Source organism: Carcharhinus amblyrhynchos, chromosome 33, assembly GCF_965287045.1.
Source record: "Carcharhinus amblyrhynchos chromosome 33, sCarAmb.v2.hapA, whole genome shotgun sequence".
Classification (NCBI taxonomy): Eukaryota; Metazoa; Chordata; class Chondrichthyes; order Carcharhiniformes; family Carcharhinidae; genus Carcharhinus; species Carcharhinus amblyrhynchos.
This window is the reverse complement of record NC_137356.1, coordinates 15,108,359-15,132,958: the sequence shown is the minus strand read 5'-3', so window position 1 is coordinate 15,132,958 and position 24,600 is coordinate 15,108,359.

The window sequence follows — 24,600 nt, the reverse complement described above, 5'->3', positions numbered from 1 at the left end:
TCACTAGCTCCCTCCATGTTACATGGGGCTTGTATTTTATCACTTCTATCCCCAACACACAGACACACAGATTCTCTCTCTCTTACTCTTTCTCTTTCTCGCTTTATCTTTCTCTCCCTTTCTTTCTCTTGCTCTTTCTTTCTCTCTTTTTCTCTCACCATATGTCGTTCATTGATGGCATCTTACTAGAGGCTTGTCCAGCCTAACTGTCATTAAATTTACTTCCTTCATCAGAAGACGTTCTTTTAGATTGGGTGGGTGGCACAGTGGTTAGCACTGCTGCTTCACAGCACCAGGGAACCGGGTTCTAATTCCCGGCTTGGGTCACTGTCTGTGTGGAGTCTGCACGTTCTCCCCGTGTCTGCGTGTGTTCCCTCTGGGTGCTCTTGTTTCCTCCCACAGTCTGAAAGACCTGCTGTTTAGAGTGCATTGACCCGGATAGCACTGAAGTGTGGTGACTCAGGGAATTTCACAGTAATTTCATTACAATGTTAATGCAAGCCTTATTTGTGACTAATAAATAAACTTTACACAAAAAGCAGTGAGCTAGCTGACAGGGAGGTAAAGGCAAAATGCTGACAATCTGAAATACAGAGAGGTTACACACACTCAGGTGGTCAGGCAGTTTCTGTGGAGAGAGGAACAGAGTGAATTGCCAGAATTTTACTGCCCCACCTGCCACAGGAATCAGAATGGGTGAGGGGCGGGACAAGAGAGAGAGAGAGACAGTGTGAGATACAGAGTGTGAGTGAGAAAGGGAGAGACAGAAAGAGAGAGAGAGACTGAGAGACAGAGAGAGAGAGAGTGTGAGAGAGAGGGACAGAGTGTGAATGAGAGAGAGATAGACAGAGACGGAGTGAGACAGAGACGGAGAGAGACAGAGTGTGAAAGAGAGAGACAGAAAGAGGGAGAAGCAGAGTGAGTGAGAGAGAGTGGAAGACAGAGACAGAGAGAGATGGAGAGATACAGAAAGAAAGAGATAGAGAGAGAGAGACAGAGTGTGAGAGGGAGAGAGAAAAAGACAGAGTGAGAGACAGAGAGAGAGAGAGACAGGCAGACACTCAGAGAGGCAGAGAGATGGGGAGACAGAGAAAGTGTGTGAGAGAAAGTGTGTGAGAGAGAGAGACAGGGTGAGAAAGCAAGCGAGAGAGGAAGAGAGAGGGACAGAGAGAGGCTGCAGTACACAACTGGGAAAGCTTAACATGAACTTCTCTGCTGACTCCTACTGACTTCTGCTGGTATTTCAGCCAGGATACTAACTTTTTTACAGCATTCAAAAACCATGTGGATATAATACGCCGGGGGTGGTATCGAGAGGAGGAATTGCCCTTGCTTTTATTGTTTGTTTGGTAAAAAGTGCCAGAGATGGAGTCATTTGCCTCCGTTTCTCTGTTACCCTCCCACTGCTGAGGTTATGTGGGTGACTGAGGGAATTAACCTGGGCAGATCTCTGATATTTCCAACGCCCATGTCTCTGCTTTGTAGACCCAGCTTCTTGTAGACCCTACCTTCTCATCTGAGTAAGGATAATCATGCTGAGGAGTTAGGGTGCACAGCTGTCTGAGTGGGAGGATGGGTGGGATATAACACTCACTCTGATTCACCATCTGTGAAAGGTCCATCCTCACATCAGTCAGCAATTTTCTCACCTCCAGCAACATCTGGGCAACTGGACAAGAAACAAAATCTTCATCTTAAATCCCAGGAAAGTATCATCTTCAAACATTAACTAGGGGGTAGATTGTACTTCCAGCTCCCTGCAGTCAAATCCAGCCCAATCGAAATTGGATACTGGGTTCACACTGTGACTGAATTTCACCATCATTTACAGAGAATAATGGTCAGGATTCTCCTAAAAAACTCTGTAAGTCCCCATTGCGAATGATAACAACAGTAACTCCCACTGATTTTTTTAGCCCCACAACAGGCCCCAGCCCTTGGCACTGCCCAGTGGGCATTGCCAAGGTGCCCTTTGAACAATGCCAGAGGTCCAGGCTGGCACTGCCAAATTGGCACTGCCAAGGGGCACCCCCTTACCTCCATCCTCCTGGGGAGGGGCCCTCCATGGCCTCTGTTCCTTCCCAGCGGGTTGGTGGCCTGTTCCCCGTTTGTGGGGAGTAGGAGTGACCCCTGTTTGGAGGGGGTGGGGGGGTGCGGGGGCATGTTGACATGTGGAGACAGTGGCACCTACCAGGAAGCCACAAAATGGTCTCTGCTGGTGTCTCATGGCCCATTGTGCCCCAGTATCTGTTAACACCATTTGTAGTGTTCAATGGTTTCATTGTTCTGATTGATTATTTGAGTTTGGTAACTGATCTATGCTCACTGTGCTTGATTGGTTAAGCCTGGGTGTTGACTCAGAGCAAAGTAAACAGATACCACAGAAGTTACTGGAAGTTCCAGCTGGGATATGCATGGGTGTTGATAGTTTGTGATTATAAAGATATTTTGAAACTCCTGTAAATAAACCTGATGCACAGTTAGAAAATACTGCCATCGGTGCATTGCTCCAACTATATAAAATAGACACCACCAAGCACTATTGATAGATCAGAAACCACATATATATGTACACATATATATATATCACAGATATTAGCTATGTTTAAATGGCACAGCAAGTTCAGTGAGACAGATGGATTGTTCCTGCTTTTGTTTCTAATGTTTTTTGCATAATGCACTGTCTGTTACTATCTGTTCCAAGTAAGCTGGTCAGTAAATTAGTTACAGTTATTGCCGAGAAATTGCCTTTGTCTCAGGATGCATGTAACTATGCAGTATTAGATAGTGGTTCTATTTCAATAGCACGTGGAACAAATTAATTAAAATGTTGAGAGATTTCAGAGCTTTGAGATGAGGAGGAATCTAGGGGACCTAGTGATGAATCATGAAAGGCTAACATACAGGTACAGGTAGGAAAGCTAATAGAATGGTATAATTTATTGTAAGGGGAATGGAATACAAAAGTAGAGAGGTTATGTTTCAGGAATTGGTGAGACCACATTTGGAGTGTTATGGACAGTATTGGTCTCCTAATTTAAGGAAGGAAGGAAGTGCATTGGAAACAGAGAACGTTTACTAGACTAATAGCAGGAATGGGCCGATTGCCTTACCAGGAATAGTTAGACCTGATAGACTTGTATCTGCCAGAGTTTAAAAGAGTAAGAAATGACTTTATTGAAACCTTGAAGATGCTGAGGGGTGTTGACAGGATGGATGTGGAGAGGATGTTTCCTCTTACGGAAGAATCTAGAATTAGAGGGGGTCACTGTTTAAAAATTAAGACGGAGATGAGGTGAATTCTTTTCACTCAGAGGGTGGTGAGCGTCTGGAATTCTCTTCCTCAGAAGGCAGTGGGAGCTGAGACTTTGAATATTTTTAAGGCAGAGTGAGATGGATTCTTGATGAGCGGGGTGGGGCAGTGAAGGATTATCGGAGGGGTCTGCGGGAATGTGAGGGTGAGGTTCCGATCAGATCAGCCATGAGCTTATTAAATGGGGGAACAGACTGGAGGGGCCAAGTGGCCTTCTCCTGCTCCTGATTGGTTGCATAACATAAGAAATAGGAGCAGGAGTAGGCCATCCAGCCCTTCGAGCCTGCCCCGCCATTCAATAAGATCATAGCTGATCTGTCATGGCTCAGTTCCACCTTCCCGCCCTCTCCCCATAACCCTTAATCTCCTCGCTTATCAAAAACCCATCAACCCGCGTCTTAAAAATATTTAGCGAGGTAGCCTCCACCACTTCAACGGGCAGAGAATTCCAGAGATTCACCACCCTTTGAGTGAAGAAGTTCCTCCTCAACTCCGTTCTAAACCGCCCCCCCCCTTTATCTTGAGGCTGTGCCCCATAGTCCTACTATCCTTTCTGAGCGGGAAGAGTCTCTCCACCTCTATCTTATCCATCCCATTCATCATCTTGTATGTCTCAATGAGATCTCCCCTCATTCTTCTAAACTCTAACGAGTACAAGCCTAGTTTATTCAGCCTCTCCTCATAGCTCAGCCCCCTCAACTCCGGCATCAGCCTAGTAAACCTCCTCTGCACTCCCTCCAAGGCCAAAATATCCTTGCGTAAGTACGGTGCCCAAAACTGCACACAGTACTCCAGCTGCGGCCTCACCAATGCCCTATACAGCCGCAGCAAGACCTCCCTACTTTTATGTTCAATCCCCCTCGCAATGAAGGCCAGCATCCCATTCGCCTTCCTGACCACCTGCTGCACCTGCAAGCTGGGTTTTTGCGACTCATGCACAAGGACCCCGAGGTCCCTCTGCACCGTCGCCTGCTGCAGTTTTTAGTTTGTGAAATAATTCGTACAGTGATGAGGATCAATGTGATGTTAAGGAAATATAAAAGTGAGTTTTGGGGATGACAATTCTCATTACTATTGATTGATATGAATGGTGTCTCTCCCTCCCACTCTCCCCTTCTCTCTCTCTCTCTCTCTCTCGCTGTCTATCTCCCTCTTCCTCTCTGTCGTTCTCCTCCTCCATCCCCCCCTCTACCTCTCTCATTCTCTCCCTCTCTCTCATTCTCTCTCTCTCCCTCTCGCTCTCTCTCCCTATCTCTCTCTTCCATTTTCTCTCTCACTCTCTCTCTGTCCCTCTCTGTCTCTATCTCCCTCCCTCTCTCTCTCTCCATCCCTCTCTCTCTCTCCCTCTCTATCTCTCTTGCTCTGTCACCCTCCTCTCTCTCCTCCTCCCACTCTCACCTCCTACACTCTCTTTCTCTCCCTCTCTCTTCCTCATTCTCACTCTCTCCCTCTCTTTTCCCTCGCTCTTCCCCCACTCTCCCTCTTCCTCCCTCCATCCCTTACCCGCTCCCTCTCTCCCTCTGTCTCTCTCTCCTTCTCCCTCTCTCTCTCTCTGTCTCTTTCCCTCTCTATCTCACAGTCACTGCCTCCCAGTTGCATTCCCTGATCACTGGAGACAGTGCTCTTAGATCAGTATCCAACACCATTCACATTAATAATAGTGGTGAGAGCCCGTGTTGGTCTCAGGGGAAGATGGGCGTCCCTGACCTTGTTAATTCCCCTGCTTTAATCTCCCCACAAGTATCAAGACCATCGCCTCAACGTGATGTGATTTTGAAATAGACAATGTGAGTTGGAGACATGAAGAAAATTTGATAGACACTTACTATTAGCCTTCATTCCAGAAAGTTCCATCTTAACATCATCCTGGGATTTCCTTGCCTCAGCGAACATCTGTGTCACTGAAATGAGAGCAGAAGTTAGAGAGACTTCACAAAGCATGTCGTTACATTTTTCCCCATATTATTTATCTTACTGTGTAATGAGAAAGGAATAATTGGTAGTCGGGTTGAACAAGGCCCCTTAGGGATGAGTGATCATAATATGATAGAACTGTTCTTAAGATGGAGAGTGACATGGTTGACTCTGAGACTAGAGTTTTGAACCTAAATTACGGAAACAACAATGATATGAGGTGTGAGTTGGCTATGATGAGTTAGGGAAAATTATTTAAAGGGATGACGGTGGATAGAATTTTCAAATTCAACAAAGGAGGACCAAGGGATTGATTAAAAAGGGGAAAATAAAGTATGAGAGGAGGCTTGGGGAGAACATAAAAACTGACTGTAAAAATTTCTATAGATATGTGACGAGAAAAAGATTGATGAAGACAAATGTAAATCCCTTGCACTTTTCTCTTCCTTAAATTTACTCAGTGTCCCAGCATCTACCACACTTTGGGCTAGCGAGTTCCACAGATTCACAATCCTTTGGGAGAAATCATTTCTCCAAGTTATGGGCCTCTCAGATTGAGTAGGACACAATAGTATTAATGAAAGGCCACTTGTGAAATGACACTTTTGGATTGAAAACCTAAAATGATTTGCGAATTATTCCATCAGAGTGGTTGTCTCAACAAATAACAATTAAGTAATAAAAGCAACTTGCTGCAGATGCTGGAATCTGAAACCAAAAGAGAAAATGCTGGAAAATCTCAGCAGGTCTGGCAGCATCTGTAAGGAGAGAAAAGAGCTGACATTTCGAGTCCAAGTGATCCTTTGTCAAAGCTTTGGCTGAGCTGTCAATCAAGCAATATTTTTCCTGGGATGCAGCTGTTTCAACAAGAGTCATGGAGTTTAGAAGGATGAGGGGGGATCTTATAGAGACGTATAAGATAATGAAGGGGATGGATAGGGTAGAGGTAGAGAGATTCTTCCCGCTCAGAAAGGACAGCAGGACTAGAGGGCACAGCCTCAAGATAAGCCGGGGGGGTGGGGGGGGGCAGTTTAGAACGGAGTTGAGGAGGAACTTCTTCACTCAAAGGGTGGTGAATCTCTGGAATTCTCTGCCCGTTGAAGTGGTGGAGGCTACCTCACTAAATATATTTGAGTCACGGGTAGGTAGGTTTTTGATAGACAAGGGAATTAAGGGTTATGGGGAGAAAGCGGGAAAGTGGAACTGATCCACTTCAGATCAGCCATGATCTTATTGAATGGCGGGGCAGGCTCGAAGGGCTAGATGGCCTACTCCTGCTCCTATTTCTTATGTTCTTATGTCTGGACTCTGAGCCAAGCTTTGTTATCTATTAAACTAACTGGAAATGGGCGTGGCTGATCCTTGCATCCGTCTCCACTCTGGGAAAATATCAGTGGGATTTCTGGGATGATGGGAATTCTTGCCGATCACACCTTAGTTGCTGCAACAAGGTATATTGAAGGGTACCCGACAGTGCAACCCTCCAGTTACACATGGATTTGAGGTGGAGTCAGTCCATGTTATGGAGTAGGCAGGAGTTTCAATCTGTGACCAGGACTGCATCCAGGAACCTCTTCCTGTTCTCTACAGCTTGACTTGGGCTGTGCAGGAGCCTGTAGGTGGTGCAAAGCCACACTATGCTGGCTTTGACTTTCCGGATCTAGCTGGTCTTGATGTGGGAATGCCGGCGTTGGACTGGCGTAAACACAGTAAAAAGTCTGACAACACCAGGTTTTAGTCCAACCGATTTATTTGATAATACTCACAAGCTTTCGAGGGGACTGCCTCTTCGTCAGGTGAATGGAGAGTTCTGGCCTCAGACAGAGCATATAAAGCGTTATATGCTCTGTCTGAGGCCAGAACTCTCCATTCACCTGACGAAAAGGCAGTCCCCTCGAAAGCTTGTGAGTATTATCAAATAAATCGGTTGGACTAAAACCTGGTGTTGTCAGACTTTTTACTGTGTCCTAGCTAGTCTCACAGACAGACACACACAACCTTCCCGGCTGGTACTACTCACTGTCAGCCTTCATCTGTAACACTTCTACCTTGATACCATCCTGTGAATTGCCCACCTCATTGAGCACCTGTGTAACTGAAATGGAAGCCAAGCATCAGCTCACATCTCTCCGGCAAGGAACAGCTCAGGCGCCTCAGCAGATCGCGGAGGGTTTTGCGGAGCAGTCGGGTTTTGGAATGTCAAACAGCATTCTTCGCAGTCTCTGCCAGTGGACAGATCCAGCCCACAGTGCTGTAACCTCCACTGTGTCAGACCCCATCCACAACATGGGTCAAACCTCATGGGTATGGATCTGATTCAAACACATCGTCCAGCTACCTGCCTCCGTCCAACTGCAAGGAGTCCCAGTTGCTGTGGTAACAAGCAGTTTTACATACATGTTGTAGTGAGAAGCTATGGTAGAGACTCCAATTCCTGACCAGAATTTCCTCTCCTGCTCTTACCGCCAGCCATTGGCACGTTTGGAAGGATTTTACGGATTGATATCCAACCTGTTTGGCTGCGATATGAACGCACCTTCCTCGGCCATCTGATCCTGGGTGGGACTCGAACCTGAGCAGCACAGTGGCACAGAGGGCGGCACAGTGGCACAATGGTTAACACTGCTGCTTCATAGTGCCAGGGGCCCGGGTTCGGTTCCTGGTTTGGGTCACTGTCTGTGTGGAGTTTGCACATTCTCCTTGTGTCGGTGTGGGTTTCCTCCGAGTGCTCCGGTTTCCTCCCACAGTCTGAAAGACGTGTTGGTTTAGTGCATTGGCCGTGCTAAATTCTCCCTCAGTGCACCTGAACAGGCACCAGAGTGTGGTGATTAGGGGATTTTTACAGTAACTTCATTGCAGTGTTAATGTAAGCCTCACTTGTGACACTAATAAATAAACTTTAGCTTCTGGCTCAGTTACAATCCTGAACGGTTCTAGGCCATTTCAGAGGGTATTTTTAAGAGTTAACAACATTGCTGTGGAGTCACATGTAGGCCAGACCGGGTAAGGATGACAGATTTCCTTTCCTAAAGGGACATTAGTGAACCAGATGGGTTTTTCCGACAATCAACAATAATTTCACGGTCATCAGCAGATTCTTAATTCCAGATTTTTACTCCATTTAAATTTCACCTTTTCCCGTGGTGGGATCGGAACCCAGAGCATTACCCTGGATCTCCAGCCCAACCATAATACCAATCCACCATCACAAGCTGAAACATTAAACTCTGTTTCTCTCTCATGTTTGCAGTCTGAGATACTGAGTATTCCCAGAACTCTCTGTTAGTATCAAACCAGGGCCGGGGGGGATCTGGGTCACAGTATAAAACAGTTCAGTCACTCACTGTACATGGGGAGGAGGAGGGGTGTGAGGGGCGGGTTGGGGGGGGTACATTGGGGTGCGGATCCAGCCTGTTTAACACTGAGTTTTCATTTCAGCTGTCGACCGTCCAATCCGCTCACACAACTGCTTCTTAATTATATAGAATCCCTAGATATCACAGAGAACAAAGATCAGTATAGCAAAGGAACATGCCCTTCGGCCCACCAAGCCTGTACTGATCACATTGTCCTATCTAGACCAACCACTTACATCCACTTTGTTTGCTGGGGCCATTGAGGAGGGAGGTGAGGCAGGCATCTTAGGAAGGTGTGTGAGGGTGAGGTGGAGTATTTGAACATTAAGGTTGAGTCCTGGCTGTCTTGATGGGTGAGTGGTGAGGCTGTGGTGAGACCTTGATGGCATAGTGGGCAAGAGATGTCACATTAAGGCACATTCACTGATCTGGAATCAATGTGTTTGATCATGAAACTTCTCCCAGCAGCATACAGTACAGGAACAGGCCCTTCGGCCCACTATACCTGCACAGACTCCGGACAAACAGTGACCAAAACTGGATTTGAACCCTGACACTGTGAGGTAGCAGTGCTAACCACTGTACCCACCGTGTGCTGCACCTGGGTCGCTGGATTACTAGCCTGGTGACAATAGCGCTGTGCCACCACCTCTCCATATGGCTCCCAAATGTGTTCTCTGTGTGATTAAAGGATAATACGGGAATGGGGCAGATTTGGGACAGAAAAGGCAATTTCCATAAAGGCAAGCACATGGCTGAGGGGTTACATCAGTGTTCTTCCTCTGACTTTCCACAGAAAGAGGAAGATGCCATCGTCATTCAGAAAGATGTTGTGATTCTGGAAGAGCTAAAAATTGATCAAACGGAAATATGAGAACAGCAATTCAGCAGGAGCAGATGAGATGTTCCTGGAATAGAATTATATAATCTCCACAGTGTAGAATGGAGCCATTCAGCCCATCGAGTCTGCACCGACTCTCCAAAAGAGCATCTTACGCAGCCTCTATACCTGTCTGTCCTGAGTTCATAACCTCGTGCATTTAGCATGGGCAATCCACCAAATCAGCATGTCTTTCAACTGTGGGAGGAAACCAGAGCACCCGGAGGAAACCCACGCAGACACGGGGAGAACATGCAGACTCTGCACTGTCACCTAAGGCTGGGATTGAATCTGGGTCCCTGGCACAGTGGGGCAGCAGTGTTCATCACTGTTCCACCTCAGATAATGATCCAATTCCCTTTGGAAAGCTGTGATTTAAGCTGTCTCCACCATGCTTTCACATAGTGCACTCCCACTGTGTAAAAATAAAACTTCTTCCCTATATCACCATTAACTGTTTTGCCAATCATCTTATATTGCCGCCCTTTGGTTGGCGGCCCTTCAGCCAATGGAAACAGTTTCTCCCTGTATCAGTTCTGTCTTGACACACCATGATTTTGGGTATCTCTATCAACCTTCCCATCTTCAAGGAGAACAGTCCCAGTTCTTACTGCTGCTTCTAATTCACTCCTACTAACTCCAGGTACCTGCGGATCTGGAAATCTGCTTGTACTATGTGGAAGATCTTGAAACCAGTACTGTAGTTGGACACTTGTTGTTTTATCTTAGGGATGAGGCCTGTAGTCTGGGCACAGATACATTCAGTTGAGAGGGATCTGTGGAAAAATGATCAAGGAATTGCCTTATATGTGAGTTGCATCTATTACTCTCCCTACACCTCAAATACCACCACCTTCCAGATTTCATTCCAGACCTCATCACACATTCCTGCCGATAATTTGCAAGATATTCATGTCACTGGGATCTTTTAACAGACAGCGTGCAAACTGAGTGGGAAATACAGGTAATTCACACACTACTCACTTTTACTGTCCAACTGTGACAGGTTCTTCTGGGTAGCAGCCTGTGAGACACTGATTTCACCCAACTTCTGTATCACTGAAATGGAAGCAAAATATTAACTCGCACCCAGGATAGAGACTTTTGGGGAATATTCCTGTCCTGTGTTAGAATGAGTTTGTGTTAGGTTGTGGCCAGGAGGTCAGGTACATTGAAGATTGCGAAATTGGGTCAGATTTTGACCTGAGATTATTTGTATTACATTCTATGCTGTAATGTGATTTTGGGACAATGGCCCTGATTTTATCGGCGCAGCCGCCCCGAAATCTGGGCAGGTGAGGCCTGCAGAACGGCAATCCCCGTTGGCCTCGGGTTCGATCTTACAAGCCTAGGGCGGGCGGTAAAATTCTGGCTAATATCTCTGTTGGAATGTGGTTTCTCCAGTAAGAATCTAGGTATAGTTGAGTCTCAGTAATGATCATCAATGATCGAACTAGGAAATTAGGGTATTGGTTGTACGAATGGAAGGAGTGATGATGGCATGTTGATTTTCATTGCCAGAGGATTTGAGTTCATAGAATAAATCATAGATCATAGGATCCCTACAGTACAGTAGAAGGCCATTCAGTCCAACCTGACTACACCGGCAACAATCCCAACCTATCCCCGTAACCCCACATATTTACCCTGCTAATCCCCCTGACACTAAGGGTCAATTTAGCATGGCCAATCAACCTGACCTGCACATCTTCGGATTGTGGGAGGAAACTGGAGCACCCAGAGGAAATCCACGCAGACACGGGGAGAATGTGCAAACTCCACACAGACAGTGACCCAAGCCAGAAATTGAACTCGGGTTCTGGCGCTGTGAGGCAGCAGTGCTAACCACTGTGCCACAATGCCGCCCCTTTTATTTTTAAACTATGACCTCTTGTTCTAGATTGCCCTACAAGAGGAAATATCCTCTCCACGTCTACTTTGTCAATCCCCCTTATTATCTTGTACACCTCAAATAGATCTCTTCTCTTTCTTCTAAACTCCGGGGTGTGTCGGCTTAAACTGCCCTAATCTTTCTTTGTAAGACAAACCTCTAATAGATCATAGAGTTTGGAAGTATGGATATCTTACTGCAGTTATACAGGGCCTTGGGAGACCAGACTTGTGCAGTTTAAGTATCCTTACCTAAGAAAGGATATACTTGCCATAGAGGAAGCGCAGCGAAGGTTCACCAGGTTGTCATTGGGGTTGGTGGGACGGTCCTATGAGGAGAGATTGGTTCAATTGGACCTGTATTCACTGGAGTTTAGAAAGATGAGAGAAGATTTGATTGAAATGTACAAATTCTCACAGGACCAGACAGACACGATTCAGGGAGGATGTTTACCCTGGTGGGGGAAGTCTACATCCAGCGGACACAGTCTTTGGATATCGGGTAGACCACTTAGGACTGAGATGAAGAGAAATTTCTTTACTCAAAGCGTAGTGAAGCTGCGGAATTCTCTACCGCAGGAGGATGTGGAGGCCAAGTCCCCAAAATGGCCGGAATCCTCCAAACTTCCTTGCTACCAGGAATTCTCCAATCCTGCTGCAGTGAACGGAGGTTTGGCTGAGTGCCAAATTCTCCATTCTCACTGGCAGCCATGACATCAGAGAATTCCAGCCTATATTCACAAAAGGGATGGATTATGTTCTTAGATTTTAATGGCATCAAGTGGTCTGGGGGAGAAAGCGGGGATAATGGGCTCTGAGATCGAGGATTGGCCATGGTCATATTGAAGGATGGAGCCAGCTTGAAGGGCCGAATGGCCTCCTCCCTGCTCCTAGTTTTGATATTTCCATGTCAGATACACTGACCTGACCTGGTGCAGCCCAACTTCCTGTTTGTTTTAAGTATTTATTCTTGTGATGTGAGTGTCATGAGTAAAGCTTTGGGACGTGGACAGAAGCGGCCTTGAACTGGGCTGGATCATGTGATTGCTGGAGATTGAGTCAGATGTAGGCACTGGGCAAGATGAGGATAACACATTTTTTTGAAGTAACCTGATTTGTTTATTTTTAATTCGATAATTTCATGATTATTATTTTCAATTCCAGATGCATTAATTGACTTTTAAATTCCTCACTCAGCTGGGATGTTGTGGTGGATTTGAACTCATATCTGCAGAGCATTTGGTCCATGCCTGTGGATTACTAGTCCCGTAATGTTATCTCTAGGCTACTGTTAGTTCCACACTGGGTTGACCACATCTCTGAGTGTTTGCAGTACTCGTGAGGGTGAATCGCAGTGTACTATACTGGGAGCAGGTCACACAGTTTTACCATTTACCACTGGACAGACTTGAATCTGGAAGTGTTTCAGATCCAACTTTTAGACCCATTCAGGCGCCCCAAATGCACTCTGCCCGAAAAATATCAGCGATTCCGAATCACGCTACACAGGACTGTAGGCGGAGCTTAACACACCCAAAATCCTGCAGCTCCAATCGGTGCTTCTAACTGCACAGAAAAAAACTGATCGAATAACGGTCCCCTGCTACATCCCTTCTGGGCCGGATAATGCCTCCCCCCGGCCCCCACAGATATTGCCCCCATCGCCGTAATATTACTGACCTCCTTTATCCCCCCACCCCCTCCACCATCCAGACCCTCCCCCCCTTCCCCCTCACTGATCACACACAGAGTGGCAGCAACCCCCCCCTTCCCCCTCACTAATCACACACAGAGTGATAGATGATCCCTCTTCCCCCCCTCACTAATCACACACAGAGTGGCAGCGGACACCCCTTCCCCCTCACTGATCACACACAGAGTGGCAGCGGACACCCCTTCCCCCTCACTGATCACACACAGAGTGACAGATGATCCCCCTTCCCCCCCTCACTGATCACAGGCAGAGTGACAGCATACCCCCCCTTCCCCCCCCCCCACCCCACCCCGATCTCAAGCAGAGAACTGTCGGGTGCTCGGCACTTACCTCCTCACTAACTGGAGTGCCCGAATCAGACTTTAGTGGAACGCATCTGTTCTGCACTGATTTGGGATGGGCGAACGTGGTAGTAAAGGGGGAAGTGCCAGTAAAGTCAGTTTAAACACATACAAATGCACTTAAATCACGCCTGTTTTGGACGGGTCCGATCGTGGCCATTTTGGGGCCTTCTGGTTGTTTCACAGCTTGGTATGGCTCCTGCTCTGCCCAAGACCGCAAGGAGCTACAAAAGGTCGTGAATGTAGCCCAATCCATCTCCCATCCATTGACTTGTCTACACTTCCTGCTGCCTTGGCAAAGCAGGCAGCATAATTAAGGGCTCCTACACACCCCATACATTCTCTCTTCTACCTTCCTCCGTCAGGAAAAAGATACAAAAGTCTGAGGTGATGTACCAACTGACTCAAGATCAGCTTCTTCCCTGCTGCCATCAGATTTTTGAATGGACCTGCCTCAGATTAAGGTGATCTTTCTCTGCACCCTAGCTATGACTATAATACTACATTCTGCACTCTCTTGCTTCCTTCTCTATGAACAGTATGCTTTGTCTGTATAGTGCGCAAGAAACAATACTTTTCATTGTATGTTAATAAGTGTAACAATGATAAATCTAATCAAATCTTTGACGCTGATTTCTTTTGCTGAGCAGATACTTTGTGTTTTCTTCGTTGTTTTTGGAAACTCATGGATCCTGGTCAACCTGGATCTCAGGCAGCTGATGTTGGGTTTTGGTTCATGAGAAGCAGTGAAGAGGGTGAGGAGGGTGGGGGTGGTGGGGGGTAAAGAAGGTGAGGAGGGTGAGGAGGTTGTTGTTTTTGTGCCAATAAAATTAGGAAGTGTTGGAAATGCTCAGTCTGGCAGAGAGTGTGGAGAGAAACAGAGATCACTGACCCTTCATCAGAACGAGAGAAGGTGATGGACCTGAAGAATTGATTCCCTTTCTCTCTCTGCAGATGCTGCCTGGCTTCATGAGTATTTCAAGCATTTACTGTTTATATTTCACATTTCCAGCCCTTGTGGCATGTTCCTCTCTTATTATCTGCTCCATGCTGGGAATTTGTAAGTGTGGTTAGTTCCAATTTATAATGAGGAAATAGTGATCCCTCAATTTTTTTCTGTTCGCAAAGGCCACTTGTGAAGATCGATATACTTAAGTTTAAGTTTATTTATTAGTGTCACAAGTAAGGATTACATTAACACTGCAATGAAGTTACCGTGAAAACCCCCTAGTCGCCACACTCCGGTGTCTATTCAAGCACACTGAGGGAGAATTTAGCACGGCCAATGGACACTAACCAGCACGTCTTTCGGACTGTGGGAGGAAACTGGAGCACCCGGAGGAAACACATTCAGACATGGGGAGAATGTGCAGACTCCACACAGACAGTGACCCAAGCCAGGAATCGAAACCGGGTCCCTGGCACTGTGAGGCAGCAGTGCTTTGTAGCACATTATGGTGGGTGAATAGGTTAGTGCTGATCTACTGGATGATTTTTCCATCTTTAAGTTTGGAAGTGAAACTAGGAGGCAGGAGTCAATGGAACATTGTTAGTTCCAGATAATCAGATTTGTATTGGGATTGTGGTCTGGTGCTCATGGGATTCAAGTCTTTTGAATGCTGCTGTGTGGATAGAATCATAGAATCACATACAGGCTCAGTGCTGGTGGCTTAATAGAGGCACTGGGAAAAAGGAAGTGGTAAAAGAGGCTCAACCAGTAGGATTAGTTAAGGCAGTGAAAGTAATCCTGAGAGAAGTTGAGCTGAAGGAGAGTGCACAGTCTAGGCATGGGCTGGATGATAAGGCATAGCCAGCTCTTTCAAAGACCTCACCTGTGTGGGTAAGGGTAGAGCAGGGGAGTAGGTAAAGAAGGTTAGCAGTTACAAATTTACCCTGATTTGTTTCAATTGATAAAATTGAGCTAGTTCATTTGTTATGTTCAATGTTAAAATGATGTTTGTTCTAATAAAAGCTTCCTTATGTGTCAATAGAATCACACCTGGAATGAAACATTTTATCCTCACACTGATGCCAAAATTAAAAAATAGTTGGGGTCTATTCTAACTTCATAATATTCCTCGGAGTTTCTGATCTTGTCCTGAACACTGCTTTTGCCATTTAATCATCTCCCGGCCTTTCACTCAGTAATAGATCATTCCTTATTTCCCTCTATCCCTGATTCCCTTCTTCCTGATACACTGTCTTCTGTGACATACTGATGAAAGGTCATAGGTCTGAAAGGTCATAGGTCAGAAAAGTCAAAGTTCTGGAAGGTCAACAGTAAAAATTCTTCCTCACAGATGCTGCCAAACCTTCTTTGATTTTTCTTTTGGTTAATTTTCCTCTCCATTGCTCTACGGATAACAAGACCAGTGTTTATATAACACTTTTCCTTACCACAAAACACTCTAAAGCCAATCAGACACTTGTGAAGTATGTAGAAAAGAAAGCAGCCAATTTATACACAGCAAGCTCCCACAAGCAGCAATGTGACAATGCCCAGATAACCTTTGTGACTGGGGGATAAGTATTGACCATGACACTGGGGATAACTTCCCCACCCTTCTTCAAAGTGGACCATCTTTTATATCAACCAGACAGGGGAGTCTAGACCTTGGTTTAAAATCTCACATGAAAGACGGCACCTTTGACAGAACAGCACTCCTGTGGTACTGCATTGGAATTCAATTTTTGTGACGGAGTCTCTGGAGAAGGAGGTGAACCAATAAGTTTCAGGTTCAGGGGTGAGAGTTGAGGCCCGTTGTGTGATTTTCCCTGGAGCTCGTCAGTCTAGTCTCTGAGTGTGCAGAGCCCCAGCTACCTGAATGTAAAACTGCTGCTGGACACAAACATCTCGCCTCGTCTGCAAAGGCTGCGTCTTGCAATCAGCCTGCGCGTTCTTTAAATCGTCAAAGCTCAGGGCAACTGAATTGGGAATAAAGCTTGAGAAAGGAAGAATCTACGCTGACATAGCATTCTTCACACCATCAGGGCCAACATCAAGCACATCACCCACAATGGAGTGCAGTCATTGTTGTCATGTCAACAAACATGGCTGTCAACATGTGCACAGCAAGATCCCAATGCCAGATAAGCAAGCAGTTCATCTATTTTTGGTAATGCTATTTGAAAGGAAAAACTTTAACCAGATCGAACTCTTCATGGAATCTCTACAGTGCAGAAGGTCATTCGGCCCATTGAGCCTGTACGACAACAATCCCACCCAGCACCGATCCCCGTTCCCACACATATTTACCCTGTTAGTCCCACTGACACCAGTGTCAATCTAGCATGGCCAATCCATCCAATCCGCACACCTTTGGAGCGAGGGAGAAAACTGGAGCACCCGGAGGAACCCCATGCAGGCATGGGGAGAACGTGCAGACTTTGCACAGACAGTGACCCAAGCCGGGAATTGAACCTGGGTCCCTGATGCTGTGAGGCAGCAGTATTAACCACCATGCCACCTACTCTTCTGTTCCTCTTCAAATTATACCAAAGGATAGTTCTGTTTGCCTGTTATGTGTGAAGAGTGGCCCCTCCAGCTCCCTAGGTACAGCTCTGGGTATTTTATCCAGGGTTCTGCACTCACATCCTGGAGTGAGACATTAAGTCAATCTTCTGACTGAGCTAATGATGCAGGGCTAAATGTACCTTTCCTACATCAATGCTTTCAAGAGGTTTCTATAAGAGTTACCATGGCTTGTGGGTGATAGGGTGAGAGTCAATATGACACAAACTTTCTCTACTTTCATTGGATAGGGTGTAGGACATCTTTTGTTGTTGATTCTCCTGAATCCGCATAAAATTCTAACAGGACTAGACAGGGTAGATGCAAGGAGGATATTCCTGATGGTGGGGGAGTCCAGAAACAGGGGTCACAGTCTGAGGATTTGGGGTAGACCATTTAGGACGGAGGTGAGGAGCCATTTCTTCATCCAGAGAGTGGTGAGCCTATGGAATTCATTACCACAGGAAGCAGTTGAGACCAAAACATTGTAGGGAGAATTTTACGACCTCATTGCGGCCGTGTTTATGTAGGAAAATGTCAGAAAATTAGGAATGATCTGACTAGCGAGAATGGTGCCTATCTTTCGCCCGTTTCCATATTGCCAAAAAGAAATAGGCACGATTGGGAACCAAAACGGGTTTTGCATTTTTTGCATTCAAAAATTTGCATTTTTTGCATTCATCACAATGTAATGAGTAAGCTTCACTCCCAATCGTCCCAAAGCGTGAGGGAGGAAGTAAGTTTCAGCTTTTAAACTGCTCTGTGCTGCTCAGAGGGGGTTGTTTTGTGGTGGCCATGTGGCATTTTGGTTTGGGGGGGCCTCCAAGTGTGTGGAGGTGTGGGGAGGGGGGCTGTTCTTGCTCACGGGCCCAATTTCAGCCTCTTCACGCTGGCCTCAGATCTCAGTGCTGACTCTTGGTCCTTGTGCTGGCAGCAGCAAGCACTGTTGGTGGTGGAGTTAATGGGCTGGAAACTCTCTGAAGTGGCAGCACTGCAGCTTCAGGAGATGTCTACCATCACTGACTGTGCCCATTACTGCATGGGGTTTGTGTGTATGTATCTGTGTGTGTGTGTGTGTGTGTATGTGTGTGTATGTGTATGTGCGTGTGGGTGCGTGTGGGTGAGCATGTGTGTATGTGTGTACACGTGTGTATGTGTGCGTGTACGTGGGTGTGTGTGTGCCTGTGTGTGTTTGTGCATGTCTGTGCATGTGTGTGTGTGTGTGTGTGTATGTGTTTGTGTGTGCGTACGTGTTTGTGTGTGTGTATGTGTGTTTGTGTGTGCATGTGTGTGTGCGTGAGAGGGGCCTGTGTTGCCATTCTGGGGGGCTGGGGAAAATGTGGGGAATGTGTGTTGCTGAAGGAGTGCAGGGGTAAGGGAGTTCGTAATGTTAGAGGGGCCATGATGACTGTGGAGGTGGAGGAGGAGGCTGTATCTGGCCTGGGGTGGGGTGGGGGGAGGTGTTCTATCTGGAGAGCTTCTGTTGTTTAGCTTTTGTTTGTGCATGAGCAGTTTGTGGCTCAGACCTCAGGCGCAGGCTGTCTGGCATGTTAAGCCCCGCCCATTGCCTCTAATGGCTAGAAACAGTGTCGCCCATAAATTTGTGAGATTGGGAGTGAAAACATGCTAAAAAAAACAGATCAGGAACTTTTCTGTTTTCAAGCTAGCTGGACATTTTGAAAAAAATCTCGTAAAATTCCGTCCTGTACGTTTTTGAGGAGTTAGATGAAGCTTGGGGTGAATGGGGTCGAAGGACATTGGGTAAAGTGGGATGAGGCTATTGAGTTGGATGATCAGCCATGAGCATAATGAATGGAGGAGCAGGCTCGAAGGGCTGAATGGCCTCCTCCTGCTCCTATCTTCTATGTTTCTGTGTTTCGATGTCTCCATGAGAGAAAAATGACCTTAGTTCCACTTAGCTGAAAATCCTGCCCAGTTTCATATCCGTGGTCAATGTTAAATTGGTGAGTGAGAGCAGTAGGGTGTGTCTCCTGTGGCGTTTCATTGCAGGTGAGGACAGAGTTTTGCAGTGTGACAGCTGGAAGTCGGGCTGTGGTTTATACTTTCCAACATCATTATTAATCCTTCAGGTACCTCGCTGTTTGGAGGAGATGGTCCCCTGATCATCTTCAGTTTGGAAAGGACATTAGACTCTCCCTGGGCAGGAGAGAAGTTACAGAGGCTTTGCCAGTGACACACTGTGTGGCCACACTTACTGTTACTCTTCATCTTTGACAGATCAGTCTTGAACTCAGCCTGAGCGCTGCTTATTTCACTGAACATCTGCGTAACTGAAATGGAAAGAAAAATATTTACAAAAGAACATACACACAAAGAGCAGGAGGCCACTTGGCCCCTCCGGCCTGCTCCCCCATTCAATAAGCTCATTGCTGATTTGACTGGAGCCTCAACCCCACATTCCTGCTCACCCCCCGATAACCTTTCACCCACCACCCCCCCCATTCATCAAGAATCTATCTCGCCCTGCCTAAAAAATATTCAAAGTCTCTGCCCCCGCTGTCTTTTAGAAACATAGAAAGCAGAAACATAGCAGGAGTAGACCATTCAGCCCTTCATGCCTGCTCCACCATTCAATATGATCATGGCTGGTCTTGCACTTTGAGTGTTCCACTCCCACTTTCTCTCCAAACCCCTTGATCCCTTCAGCCACAAAGGCCATGTCCAGCTCCCTCTTGAACATATCTAATGAACTGGCCCCAACAGTGTTCTGTGGTAGAGAATTCCACAGGTTCACAACTCGCTGAGTGAAGAAGTTCCTTCTCATCTCAGTCCTGAATGGCTTTCCCCTTATTCTGAGACTGTGACCCCGTAGTTCTGGACTTCCCCAACATCGGGAACTTTCTTCCCGCATCTAGCGCGTCCAGTCCCATCAGGATTTTATATGTTTCCATGAGATCCCCTCTCATTCTTCTAAATTCCAGCGAGCCCAGTTGATCCAGTCTCTCTTCAGATGTTAGCCCTGCTATTCTAGGAATCAGTCTGGTGAATCTTCGCTGGACTCCCTCAATAGCAAGAATGTCCTTCCTCAGACTAGGAGACTAAAACTGCACACCGTACTGAAGGTGTGGCCTCACTAAGGCTCTGTATAACTGCAGCAAGAAATCTTTACTTTTATACGCAAATCCTCTTGCTATGAAGACCAACATGCCATTATCTTTCCTTACTGTCTATCCTACCTTCATGCCAACCTTCAGCAGGGTGTCCCACCATGACACCCAGGTCATGTTGCACTTCCCCTTTTCCTAAACTGCCACCATTCAGATAATTGTCTTCCTTCCTGTCTTTGATATCAAAGTGGATAACATTTATCCACATTTGCCAAGCCTTTGCCCACTCAGCCAGCCTGTCCAAGTCACTCTGCAGCCTCTTAGCAACCTTTTCAAAGTACACAGTGCCACCCAACTTAGTGACATCTGCAAATTTGGAGATATTGCATTCAATTACTTTGTGCAAATCTTTGATGTATATGGTGAATAGCTGGGGTCCCAGCACTGAACCTTGTGGTACCCCACTACTCACTGCCTGCCACTCTGAAAAAGACCCATTTATTCCCACTCTCTGCTTCCTGTCTGCCAACCAGTTCTCCATCCACGTCAATACATTACCCCCACTATCATGAACTTTAATTTTCTTCACTCATCTCTTGTGGGGGACCTTGTCAAAAATCTTTTGAAAATCCAGATATACAACATCCACTGGTCCACCCTTGTCCTCTCTACTGATCACATCCTCAAAAGATTCCAGAAGATTTATCAAGCACGATTTCCCTTCAGTGAATCCATGCTAACTTGGACCGATCCCATTAATGATTTCCAAATGCTCAGTTATTGCATCCTTTATAATTGACTCCAGCATTTTCCCTACCGCTGATGTCAGGGTAACTGGTCTATAATTCCTGGTTTTTCTCTCTCCCTCCTTTTTTACAAAGTGGGGACACATTAGCTGCCCTCCAATCCACTGGAATTCTTCCAGAGTTCTACAGAATGATGGAAAATGATCACCAATGCATCCACTGTTTCTGGGGTCACTTCCTTGAGAACTCTGGGATGCAGGGCATCAGGTCCTGGGGACTTACCAGGTTTTTATCCCAGCAATTTTCCCAGTAGAATTTCCTGGCTAATAAGGAGTAGGATTTTACTGTTGTGCTGAGAAGTTAAGGAAAAATACTGTGTTCAGTTTTTAGTTGCCAACACAGTTTAGTGGTAGTGGTTTTGGTGTGTTTAGAATCCCTACAGTGCAGAAGGAGGCCATTCAGCCCATCAAGTCTGCACTGGAAACAATCCCAGCCAGGCCCTTATCCCTGTGCTCTGGGGTGCTCCAGTTTCGTCCCACAGTCCAAAGATGTGCATGTTAGGGTGATTGGCCATGTTAAATTGCCCGTTAATGTCCCAGGATGTGTAGGTTAGAGGGATTAGTGGAGTCAATTCATGGGGTTATGGGGATAGGGCCTGGGTGGGATTGTTGTCAGTATAGACCTGATGGGCTGAATGGCCTCCTTCTGCACTATAGGGATTCTATGATTTTGTGAACAACCTGTAACCCTATCTCCATAACCCCTCATATTTACCCCACTAATCCCTCTAACCTACACATCCTAGAACATTAAGGGGCAGCCCTTTGAAATATATACTAGTTGCAAAAGAGAAAAGTCATGTGTGTTGGACAGAGCGAAATGTCAATGATTAGAACACGGGTCAAAACTGGACGGACACTCAAACAGGAGAAATAAACATTGGGATTGTGGAAGATTATGGGAAATTCAGAAAGAATACTGAGGAATTGTAGGGTTAGAGGGGATATGAAAAGATATCACCAGATGGAGTGAAAGGAAATGGTAAGGCTTTTATAAGCAAAATAAAACGTTGAAGGAAAATTGGACACTTATTTTCTGGCTTAAGTTTAGGAGTTTTGGAATTTTTTGCCACCTGAAACTTACTTTTGTTTCTCATCTGTGAACGATCCATTTTGAAATCGGATTTGGAATTTCTTATCTCAGTAAACATCTGGGCCACTAGAATGGGAAGAAAGAAATGAGTGAGTAAACTTTATTGAATCATGCCTCGTCACAGCCTCATGGTTGGTGCAATAGGGGAGTTATCTGGGATGATCTAACCATCTCTGGCATCCCCCAGCCCTGGCTGTGTTAGGGTTAGTGGAAGCCAGCACTCTCCAACTTCTTGCTTGGTATTGTAGAGAGACTTCCCTGGAACGTATCTCTCCACCCCCCCCCACCCCCTTTCACCCTCCCACTACTGTCCCATTCGGGAAGAGGTGGGAAATTTCCTGGATCCCATCCTCACCTCAGTGACCTTGTCAGATGATTAGATGCAACTGACTCTCGGCTTGGATCACTGTCTGTGTGGATTTTGCATGTTCTCCCTGTGTCTGCGTGGGTTTCCTCTGGGTGCTCCAGTGTCCTCCCACAGTCTAAATATATGCAGTTTAGGTGGATTGGCCATGGTAAATTTCCCCTTAGTGTCAAGGGAACTAGCTTGGGTAAATGCACTGGGGTTATAGGAATAGGTTCTGGGTGGGATTGTGGTCAGTGCAGACTCAATGGGCTGAATGGCCTCCTTCTGCACTGTAGGTATCTATGAGTCTATGATTCTATGGTCAAACACCTGAAAACTAACCTTGCTGTATTGGGCTGTTCACCCAGCCTGGATCCTCACCAGTCTCCACTCATTCCATTTCCCAACCCCACCATCACTCCTTGGAGCATGAAGATTAGTAACTTGCCCGCAGGAGACCCGATCCGTGGCCCTAATAGGGAAACGGGAGATGTGGAGAAATGACAAATTTCTCCCAGAGGGTATTGGATGATTCTGAGGACACCAGGAGGCAGAAAGCCCAGTGAGAAATTTTATATTCACCTGCCCGACCCACCCATCCCCATACTTCTACCCAACTATAAACCCGCTAGTAGGGGAATGTTATATTGTGTCCCAAGTCTAAATAGGAAATAAGAGGAAGTCCGAATTAAATCATTTTTACATCTATTTGCTGAATTTGCTGATGAAGTAATTCTAAAGCAGTGCATTGGTGAATCCTCAACCAGATTTGATCAAATATTAAAAGCCTTTGACAAATATTTTTACATTGTGGAAACAAGAATGGCGAGGGACCACATTTGGAATATTACGAGTGATTTTGAGCTCCATGCCGAAGGAAGGATGTGTTGGCCCTGGAGGGAGGTTCATGAGAATGATCCAGGGAATGAAAAGCTTGACATATGAGAAGCGTGAGGACTTTGGATCTGTACTCTGGAGTTTAGATGGATGAGGGGGGATCTCATTGAAACTTACAGAATACTGAAAGGTCTGGATAGAGTGGTCATGAAGGTGTTTCCATTAATATGTGAAACGAGGATGGGAGGACAGTCTCAGAGTAAAGGGATGATCCTTTAGAACTGAGATAAGGAGGAATTTCTTCAGTCAGAGGATGATGAATGTGTGGAATTCATTGCCACAGAAAGCTGTGGAGGCCAGGTCATTGAGTGTATTTAAGACAAAGATAGATAGGTTCTTGATTGGTAAGGGGATCAAAGGTTATGGAGAAAAGGCGGGAGAATGGGGTTGAGAAACTTATCAGCCATGATTAAATGGCAGAGCAAATTCAATGGGCTGAATGGCCTAATTTTGCTGCTATACCTTATGGTCTGATGGTCTTCTGTTCTGTTCCTCTCGCTTCAGGGACCATAAACAATGCGTGTCATTGTAGAATAAATAGTAAGAGGTTCACAGGCGATTCAAGGGAAAGAGAGTGGTCACTCAGAGAGTGGTGTAGGCAGAAATCTTAATAACATTTAAAAATAAGGAGGCGCACTGTAAGTACCGCAACAAGGAGATTATGGACCAAGAGCTCCTAATCGGCTGACAGAGACAGGATGGGCTGAATGGCCTCCTGTCAATATGCTGTATGATTCAAGGTTACACCTGGGAAACCCAGAGAGCTGGTTATCTTGGGTTTGGCTGTCAGACCTTCTGAACAATGGACATACATTCAAATAGAGAAACAGAGATTCTTCTGATTGGTGCTCCACACTTACTGCTCCCCTTTAGCTGAGAAAGCTCCAGCTGTGAATTCCTCATTTCATTGAACATCTGTGTAACTGAAATGAGAAAGAAGAGAAAGCTTTCAGAACCCATTTTAGAGAATCCTCAGTAGACGCCTTTGACCCCAGTTTGAACTCCTCCCACCACATAGTTGGGCAGGGTTTACTAGGGTAGCCACTTGTCCATTCCAGTTCCACTGCCTTTCCAGCCATCTCAATGTTAACTCAAATGTTTTGCGCAGGCAAGGGGGATCACTGTTACGAGTTGGTGCAAAACCAGGGTAACAGACAGCCATATCTTGAAAGTAGAAAGAAGACTCTCTCCAACATGTTCGGACTTCAACTGAGAACCAACATCCTGGAAATTCAACCAGATGAAATCTTAAAACTCTCCAAGAATTCCCCCTACATTTCAAGGGCTTTACTCCAGCCAAAACATCAACTCATCTGAGAAACAACAGGCCTGCTATTAAAGAGATTGAAATAGTCCCAAGTTATAATTGTAATTTTTCACACCTGTAGCTGAACTTTGTGCAAGTGATAGTGTGTGTGTGGATCACGGAAATGAGATGTTAAGAACATAAGAACATAAGAAATAGGAGCAGG